The 9,410-nt window shown below is 40.1% G+C and overlaps 1 pseudogene; it reads right to left on the bottom strand.

Moving 5' to 3' along the window:
- Nucleotides 1–1,272: 1,272 nt before the first annotated feature.
- On the bottom strand, nucleotides 1,273–3,370 carry LOC138076329 (small ribosomal subunit protein uS14-like; annotated as a pseudogene).
- Between the last annotated feature and the right edge of the window lie 6,040 nt (nucleotides 3,371–9,410).

The raw sequence follows: 9,410 nt of genomic DNA, 5'->3' as shown, positions 1-9,410 counted from the left end.
AACTAGCCAGTCCTCTTAGATTGCCCTATCTAGAGGCTGCTGATTAGAACTTGGTATAGCTAGGTTTGTGCTCAGTTGCTCAGTCGTGTCTGATACTTTGCAACATCATGGACTGTAGCCCTCCAGGCTCCTCTGTCCATGGGATCTTCCAGGCAAGACTATTGGAGTGGGTTGCCATTTCCTACTCCAGGGGATCTTCCCGACCCTGGGATCAAACCCACGTCTCCTATGGTCTCCTGTGTCTCCCTCATTAGCAGGCAGATTCTTTACTAGCTGAGCTACCAGGGAAGCCCCGTAACCTAGTTTATTAGAACCTGGGTTTGTCAGTGGCTCAGTGGTAAATAATCTGCCTGCAATGCAGGAGACCCCAGTTTGATTCCTAGGGTTGGGAATATCCCCTGGAGACGGGATAGGCTACCCTCTCCAGTATTCCTGGGCTTCCCTGGTGACTCAGACAGTAAGGAATCTGCCTGCAATGTGGGAGACCTGGGTTCGATCCCTGGATTGAGAAGATCCCCTGGAGGAGGGCATGGCAACCTACTTCGGTATTCTTGCCTGGAGAAATCCCCAAGGACAGAGGAGCCTGGCGAGCTACAGTCCATGGGGTAGCAAAGAGTCGGACCCAGCTGAGTACTAAGCATAGCACATAGCTAAGTTACATCTTAGCTCAAGGCTGGGTTGTCAAGTTGGCAAGAAAGGAAAAACTGCCGATTAGTTCGTTACTATCAAAACTCCTTTTAGAATGATGCCAACTGGAGGCCACCAAACCGTCTTGCAGTTGGGATTGGCTCAGCCAGTGTTTCCTTGTGGTTTGGAATACATTGCTTTATCTTCTGTTGAGCACCAGATGAAGAAGTTGGCTTCTGTTTAGGGGCCATGTTGTAAGAAAACTATCTTGGTGTCTGAGTAGCAGAATTCTATTTAGTGCATCTGATTCTCACACTATGAGAAGCTCAGAGGAGCTAAGATAAACTGAGAGAACAGATTCATGTTTCTGCTTTTACTTATCTTGGGCTTACACACTCAGCATATTGAGAGAGATGGCAGGTGAGATTTCTGGCTCCATCTTATTATTTTTCTGTCTTTCTTGCTACCTTTTGCCCACTTTCTCAAGGTATATAGTTGGATTTCCACACACACACACAAAATGTTAATAGGTATCTGTAATGCTGCTTTCCTGTACTGGCAGTGTAGTAACTGGCTACTGTATTTTTTTTTTTTCCCATTTCCCCACAATGAAATTGGAAAAAGCTGATGGATTTTACATATCTCTTAATGTCTAGTGGCAAATTTGGCGAACTCTATTCCCACCCCGGCTGGTGCCCCCTGCAAGTCGCCACAGTTGATGAGCCTGCCCTCAGAACAGCCATACCCAGCACTGTTGTTACACTAGTGAGAGACATTCTCTGCTGCTACTTTAGCCTAAAGCTCTAGAGTTCCCCTCCCAAGGTCTATAAATGCTTAGGCAGATTATAGAGCTGGGCTCATTAAAATCTGGCTTTCAAGCAGTGGTGGTAACAGAATATGATGCTATCACTTCTATTTTCATTTTCTGAAATGACTGTGGCATGACTCACTGGAGGCACATTGGACCTTTTGAACATGTTTTTATGCAATTAACTTCACAGACGTTAAAAGTGCCAACAAGATTTTCAAAATACAGCAAAGCAAATTTCCAAATCTGGTTTAATAATACAAAATAACTGCTGTTTGTATGTAATAAACAACAGTATGTAAAAGAGGTAGACTTATAAATGCATTAAGTAAACAAACTATATTTAAAATAGGTAGAGAAAAATTTTAAAATTGTTAGTACTGAGCCTTACATAAGTAGGCGTTCATTAAATATTATTCCCTTTCATTTTCTTTCATTTTTAATCCTCCATATTTAGAAGATGGGTTTTGATAAAGGGCTTTGATGGTAGAAAGGAGAAAAACTGCTTAGATAAGAAGGGTTAGTCCTTGTATCACCCATTTCCTTGTTTATTCTGGGAAGGTAATGAGGCACAACAGAAATACTCTGAATCAGACAAACCTCTATTGACATTGAAGCTAGCTGTGTGACCTTAGGCAAACTATTAAATTTTCTGAGCATCAGCTTCTTATTCTTAGAATAAGAGAATATTCTGAATATTTAAGGCAGTGAATAATTACACTGCCTTGCAGAATCATTGTAACAGTTTAGGATGAGGTCATTGAATTTGTTTACTTTTGGTTCCAAGCAACCTTCTTAACAGTGTAGATTTTGTGGCAAGTGCATGGGCTCTGAAACTTTTTAGCAGTTTCTCAGTGTAAGCCAGTAATTCTCATTTCCCTAACCATATTGCTTTCCCTTAGAAAAGGAATACACCATTTTTGCAGATATAGGCATCCTGGCTACCAGAGTGGTGAGGTCTCATCCTAAATTATTATACCTCACCTCATGAGTGTGATTGAGTTTCACTCCTTCCAGAGATGAACCTGATTTTTATGTGCAGGCAAAATGAAGTTTTGAGCTTGCAAAGTCAGAGACTAGAAGCTGAAGGTTATATATTCCGCATGGTGAAGAATGTTACCCATGGAGACCTTGACAGAATGGGCAAACCTCTTTCCAGACTACTCTGCTTCTGTGTACCCATTAAAATTTAAATTTAATCTTTATTAAAGTAATGACTGGACATAATTTAAACATAAAAAGTAGTACTTTACTTATAATGGAAAACTCCCAATTTCTGCTATTTCAACCACTTTCAACTCTTTAAGCTATTTCTTCTTCCTTTCATTGTCTGGTGGTTTCTAATTGTTCATTTGTAAAGAATACATTACTGGGAGCTCTGTTTCTGGACATGATTGGCCAGTTAGTGGCCCTTGCCACGGGGTGATGGGATATGGAGCCTGGCTGTCACACTAGGATACTCTCAAAATAATTTTTGAAGGCTTTTCTTATTTTGAAATTTTTAACTTTCATTTTATATACAAAGAGCTAATATTATTTCTGTGTAAAGACTCTGCCTGCAATGCAGGAGACCTGGGTTTGATCCTTGGGTTAGGAAGATCCCCTGGAGAAAGAAGTGGAAACCCACTCCAGTACTCTTGCCTGGAGACTCCCATAGACAGAGGAGCCTGGCAGGCTACAGTCCATGACGTCGCAAAGAGTTGAACATAACTGAGCGACTAAGTACACAAGGTAGCTGTGCTGAATGATCCATTCAAGGAGGTTCACTTGGTCCAACTTAATGAAGCCAATGTCACTGTACTGGCAGAAAAACTGGTGATGCATATTGAGGCCGTATTTCTAGATGAGATCGTGCTAGTGTGAGCATACTTGGCAGGAGCGAGAACCCTGGCTGAATTCTCTCACATGGCTCCAGTAGAGCTGCTGGTGACCCATGTTGCTTTCTCGGCTACAAGGAGATGAAAGGAATGAAGGCTGAAGTCTTTTCTTTTGGGTGGATCTGTTTCTTCAGAAAGATAGTCTCCTATTTCCTACCTGATGATATAAAACTGGCTGCACGCATTTTGGGAGTCCAGCAGGGGAAAGGTGCTGGTGAAGGGAGTGGGTGGGGTGCATGGGCAACAGACTTTTATTAGGGCTTGCGGTCAGAATCTGCCTACCAATGCAGGAGAGGTGGGTTGGGAAGATCTCCTGGAGAAGGAAATGGCAACCCGCTCTACTTTTCTTGCCTGGGAAATCCCACGGACAGAGGATCCTGGTGAGCTACAGTCCATGAGGTCCTGAAGAGTCTGACATGGCTGACTCAACAGCAAAAGTTATGAGCTCTTTGGAGAATGAGCTGGACCTTATTCATCTGGTATTCCTTGTGGCCCTGAGCTAGATGTCTTACACATCCTGACACAGAAATGTGTGAGCAGATTGGCTGGGATATTTGTCTCACTATTATTTGTTAGGAGCTGAGTTGAGTATTTGCTTGATACTCCATGTATATTCCTTTGAAAACTGGCTGCCCTTCCCAGCAGAGAAAGACTGCTCTTTGATCACAGTGAATACATTGCTGAGCTGCCAGCTATATCATAGAAAATAAAGGAGTCAACATATGTATAAAGTGCTTAAAATAGTTTTTGGTATAAGAAGTATTATTACATTTATAGCTATCAATAAGTTGAAATAATTTATTAATTAAACAAATAATTCTTTTAAACCCACAGTTTTGCTAAAGTGGTCCTTAATTTGAGTAATAGCCTATCCTCAGGTAGCATACATTCTAGGAGAGACACATGAAAAACTGATAAGCTAAATAATTAGATTCACAATAGCATTGAAAATAATAAAATACACAGGAATAAATTTAACCCAGGAGGTTAAATTTGATTTGTACATTAAATTTGTACATAAATTTATTAAATTTTAACACTAAAAATTATGTCATTTATGAAAGAAATTGAAGACACAAATAAATGAAAAAAAAAATGTCCAGAATGAGAAGAATTAATGGACCCCAAGAATTAATATTGTTAAATGTCCATACTCCCCAAAGCCATTTGTAGGTTCAGTGCAATCCCTATCAAAATTCCAATGACATTTTTAACAGAAATAGGAAAAAATCCTAAAATTTATATGAAACCACAGAAGACCCCTGATAGTCAAAATTATCTTGAGAAAGAAGAACAAAGCTAGAGTCATTACACTTTCTGATTTCAATCTTTATTACAAGCTGTAGTAATTGAAATCATGATGGCATGAAGATAGACATATAGTCATCCAGTAGAACAAAACTGAAAGCCCAGAAGTAGAAACACACATATACAGTCAACTAATATTTGGCAGTGGAGCAAAGACAACTCAGTGGGGGAAGAGATAGTCTCTTTAAAGAATGGTTTTGGGAAAACTGGATAACCACCAGAAAATGCAGAAAACTGGATAACCACCAACCACATGCAGAAAATGAAACTGGACCCATATATTACACTCTTCACAAAAATTAACTTGAAATGGATAAATGACTTAAATGTAAGGCCAGAAACTATAAAACTACTAGAAGAAAAAATATCTAAAAATCTCCTTGATTTTGGTTCTAACAATAATTTTTTTTAGATGTGATACTAAAAGTGTAAGTAACAGAAGCAAAAATAAAACAAGTGGGACTACATTAAACTATTGATTTAAAAAAAAAAGCTTCAGCACAGTAAAAAGAAACAATTAGCAAAATAAAATGGCAACCTCAGAATGGAAGAAAATACTTGCAAACCATTTATCTGATAAGGGGTTAATGTTGAAAATATATAAGAAGCTTAGACAACTCAATGGCAAAAAACCAATCCAATTTAAAAATGGGCAGAGGAACTGAATAGACATTTTCCCAAAGAAGACATACCAATGACCAACAGATATATGAAAAGATGCTCAACTTCCCTAATCATCAAGGACATGCAAACTAAAGCCACAATTATACATCATCTCACACCTGTTAGAATGGCTGTTATTAAAAAGATAAGGGATAAAATAAGTGAGGTTGTGGAGAAAAGGAAACCCTTGTATATTGTTGATGGTAATGCTGATGCAGCTACTATGGAGAATAGTAAAGAAGTTCCTCAACAAGTTAAAAGTAGAACTACTGTCTGATCCAGCAATCCCACTTCTGGGTGTATATCCAAAGGAAATGAACTATCTCAAAGAGATATCTGCACCCCCAGTTTATTGGAGCATTATTCTCAGTAGCCACAATGACATCAGAACAACCTAAATGTCTGTCAGCAGGTGAATGGATAAAGAAAATGTGATATATATATACATACACACACACACTGAAATATTATTCAGCCAATAAAAAGACAGAAATCCTGCCATATGCAATAGCAGGGATGGACCTGAGGGCATTATGCTAAGTGACATAATTCAGACAGAGAAAGACAAATACTGTATGTTCTCACATATGGAATCTAAAAAAAGCCTAAACTCAAAGAAGCAGAGAGAAGAATGGTAGTCGCCAGAGGCTTGGAGATGGGAGAAATAGTGTTTGTCAAAAAGTACAACTTGTAGCTCTAAGATGAGTTAGTTCTGGGAATTTAGTGTAGAGCATGATGAGGGGATTGATCGGGGTGGTGGAGTAGGAGGACATGGAACTCACCTTCACCAACAAAGACTTAAAAAATGCATCCACTATGGAAGAATCCTCATGGAAGACCAACTGGAGACTGACAAATCTTTGTACAGCAAAGGCTGTAAGACAGATCCACACGTAAGCAATCAGGTTGCCGTGGGAGTGAACTCAGAGGAAAAAGGAGGATACACAGGCACAGACCCACCCTGGAGAGTGAGTGGTAAGAGTCAAAGATTAGTTCCTTGAGTCCTGGGTCCTACACAAGGAAGATGAGCCCCCATTGGCTGGTTGGAGGACTGTAGGGACTAAAAGAAGGGCTGCAGGAAGCCTGGACTCCTCTTGTGAGGAGTGTGCTTGCACTGGCTTGACCCCAGGTGAGGCAGAAGGTGAACAGATGTTTCTCGGGATCACCTCAGTGAGCACCCCAGCCCAATCCTAGAGAACATTCCATAAAAGGTTATAGCCCTGAGGTACCCACAGTTTAAGGGTTAGAGCCCCTAACCCTGGGTTAAAGTGCCAGGCCTTTGGATCTCTTTGTCCATGTTTGTCTTTGTCTGGCTGTTTTGTTTGTTAGTGTTGGCTAATAGGGGTTGGCTCTTGGTTGACTATAGCAAAATTTTATTAAACCTTATATGAGGGACTTCCCTGGTGGTCCAGTGGTTACAAATCCATGCTTTCACCGCAGGGGGGTCAAGTTCGATCCCTGGTTGGGGAACTAAGATTTCACTTACTGAGACATGCAGGCAAAAAATAAAATAAACCTGATATGAATGAGGATTATCTGACTCAGGAGATAAAAGACATTGCTCTGTGACTAGAAAAATTGCCTTACAGAGGTGATGGGATTTTTTCACCCATGCCTGAGATGATTGTCTGGAGGTATTGATACAGGCATCAATTCTTCTGCACTCAGCTTTCTTTATAGTCCAACTCTCACATCCATACATGACTACTGGAAAAACCATAGCCTTGACTAGATGGACCTTTGTTGACAAAGTATTGTCTTTGCTTTTTAATATGCTGTCTAGGTTGGTCATAACTTTCCATCCAAGGAGTAAGCGTCTTTTAATTTCATGGCTGCAATCACCATCTGCAGTAATTTTGGAGCCCCCAAAATAAAGTCAGCCACTGTTTTCACTGTTTTCCTATCTCTTTCCCATGAAGTGATGGGACTGGATGCCATGATCTTAGTTTTCTGAATGTTGAGCTTTAAGCCAACTTTTTCACTCGCCTCTTTCACTTTCATCAAGAGGCTCTTTAGTTGTTCTTCACTTTCTGCCATGAGGGTGGTATCATCTGCATATCTGAGGTTATTGATTTTTCTCTCAGTAATCTTGATTCCACCTTGTGCTTCATCCAGCCCAGCGTTTCTCATGATGTACTCTGCATAAAAGTTATATAACCAACCTAGACAGCATATTAAAAAGGAGAGACATTACTTTGCTGACAAAGATCCATCTAGTCAAAGCTATGGTTTTTCCAGTAGTCATGTATGGATGTGAGAGTTGGACTATAAAGATAGCTGATTGCTGAAGAATTGATGTTTTCAAACTGTAGTGTTGGAGAAGACTCTTGACAGTCCCTTACAAGGAGATCCAACCAGTCCATCCTGAAGGAAATCAATCATGCTGAAGCTGAAACTCCAATACTTTGGCCACCTGATGCGAAGAACTGACTCATTTGAAAAGGCCCTGATGCGGGAAATATTGAAGGCAATAGGAGAAGGGGGCAACAGATGAGATGGTTGGATGGCATCACTGACTTGAACATGAGTTTGAGCAAGTTCTGGGGAGTTGGTGATGGACAGGGAAGCATGGCATGCTGCATTCCATGGGGTCACAAAGAGTTGGACATAACTGAGTGACTGAACTGAACTGAACTGAATTGAAATCAGCTTCCAAGTTTGAAATTCCCCTTACTCCTTAAATTTTACCTGGGACCCTGGATGAGGAGACAAATTTGAGAGCCTCACATCTTGTCTCCATGCTAGTTGGCTTCACAATAAAGTTCTTTTCTTTCTCAAAAGCCAATGCCGTATTATTGGCTTCTGCGCATGCCAGGCAGCGAATCCTTGATGCTTAACAGTGTTTATTAACCTTATTGTGGTCATTATTTCACAATGTATATCCACTTAAACTTTAATATGTTATATGCTAATAATATCTTAATAAAGCTGGAGATAATCTAAATAAATAATTAGGAAAAATCCCAGAGGATGAAACAGAATGCAAGATAAGTATTTCTCTTGTTAAAGAAAATAACAGAGACCCAAAGAAATCGTCTTGCTCAAGGATAGAACAAATCCTTTGTGTGCTCAGAGAGAATCCAGGGGTCCTTCTTTTCAGGTATCAGGGGTTTTAACCAACACACTTCTGCTCTTCTTTTTATTCTACTTCAGAGAGCTGCTCTGAAGTCCTTTCCTACATGTAACCCAACTATTTTCTTTAAGAGGTGGACTCGCTCAAATGTTTGTTTCCTCCTTGATAGATTTATATTTTTAAAGATGTGCTGACATTTAAGGACAGGTTTTATTTTTATGGAAACGGGAAGCATATACTACCCAGGGTACTTTTGATAATTTTATCTATTTTCTGTTGCCCTTAAAGAAACAAGAAGTCCAGAAGACTTTAGCAATAGGAAGCTGAAATGGTTAGCATTATCCCACAAGAAGATTAAAGAGGGCAGAGGAAAGCATTAGCACATAATGTAAAATGATGGCAATCTAGGTTAGACCTTTTAGCAGGCTGGACTGTTGTCTTTTGAGGGGTGACTCTGAGACCTACTTATGGGTTTCCACAATGGCTGCCGATCATCACTGCATTTCTACTCCTTACTGAGATCAAGGGCGGCTTGTGTTCTCTGTAAAGATGCCAAACTCAAAAAGAAGTTAGTTTTGCTGTTTTTTCTTAAATCTTATTTGAATAAAACTCTTGCATAGCTATAGCATCAATATACTGCTTTCTTGTTTGTAATGTGAAGTTAGGTCATGCAAAAAGGGAGATTCACTTGACTTAACTTGACTACAAGGAGATCAAACCAGTCAATCCTAAAGGAAATTAGTCCTGAATGTTCATTGGAAGGACTGATGTTGAAATTGAAGCTCCAATACTTTGGCCACCTGATGTGAAGAACTGACTCATTGGAAAAGACTCTGATGCTGGGAAAGATTGAAGGCAGGAAGAGAAGGGGATAACAGAGAATGAGATGGTTGGATGGCATCACCAACTCAATGAACATCAGTTTGAGCAAGCTTTGGGAGTTGGTGATGGACAGGGAAACCTGGCATGCTGCAGTCTTTGGGGTTGCAAACTGTTGGACGCACTACTGAGCAACTGAACTGAGCTGACTGCCTTCAATTAGAGTAGTAATGAT

The sequence above is a fragment of the Capricornis sumatraensis genome, chromosome 3, assembly GCF_032405125.1.
Source record: "Capricornis sumatraensis isolate serow.1 chromosome 3, serow.2, whole genome shotgun sequence".
Taxonomy (NCBI): Eukaryota; Metazoa; Chordata; class Mammalia; order Artiodactyla; family Bovidae; genus Capricornis; species Capricornis sumatraensis.
Note: the sequence above shows the minus strand (reverse complement) of the source record. Positions and strands in the feature narration are given on the sequence as shown.